The sequence below is a fragment of the Haliaeetus leucocephalus genome, unplaced genomic scaffold (genome assembly GCF_000737465.1).
Source record: "Haliaeetus leucocephalus isolate CR32 unplaced genomic scaffold, Haliaeetus_leucocephalus-4.0 Scaffold193, whole genome shotgun sequence".
In the NCBI taxonomy this organism is placed as follows: Eukaryota; Metazoa; Chordata; class Aves; order Accipitriformes; family Accipitridae; genus Haliaeetus; species Haliaeetus leucocephalus.
In genome coordinates this window covers 163,268-163,585 of record NW_010972629.1, presented here as the reverse complement: position 1 = coordinate 163,585, position 318 = coordinate 163,268, and the positions used below count along the sequence as shown (strand labels likewise).

At 76.7% G+C, this 318-nt stretch overlaps 1 protein-coding gene across 2 annotated transcripts in view; it reads right to left on the bottom strand.

Annotated features, from left to right (window-relative positions):
- The window catches only part of CDC42SE1 (CDC42 small effector 1), a 4,114-nt gene extending 3,802 nt beyond the window's left edge, over positions 1-312 (bottom strand). For both annotated transcript variants that reach the window (XM_010565497.1, XM_010565495.1), the window contains exon 1: positions 249-312. The gene's annotated coding sequence lies outside the window, so the exon portion shown is untranslated. The remainder of the gene's footprint in view (positions 1-248) is intronic.
- Between the last annotated feature and the right edge of the window lie 6 nt (positions 313-318).

The window sequence follows — 318 nt, the reverse complement described above, 5'->3', positions numbered from 1 at the left end:
GTAGGGCTGGGGGGGTCCCTGTGGGGCGGGGGAGGTCCCAGCAGAGTTGGGGGTGCCAGCAGAGTTGGGGGTCCCGGCAGGACTCCCCCCGTCCGACCAGGGGTCTGTCGAGGGGGTCCTCCCGCCGCCCCCCTCCCGTCCCGGTGCCGCCCCCGTACCCTCCCCGCCTTTCCACGGCGCTTTCAGGGGCCGTTCCCCGGGGTCGCACCCCCTCGGACCGGTCCCGGTCCCGGTGGCGGTTCCATTACCTGCCCCAGCGCAGGGTGCGGGGTCCCGGTGCGGGGTCCCGGTGCCCAGCTCGCAGCGGCCAGGCGTGGC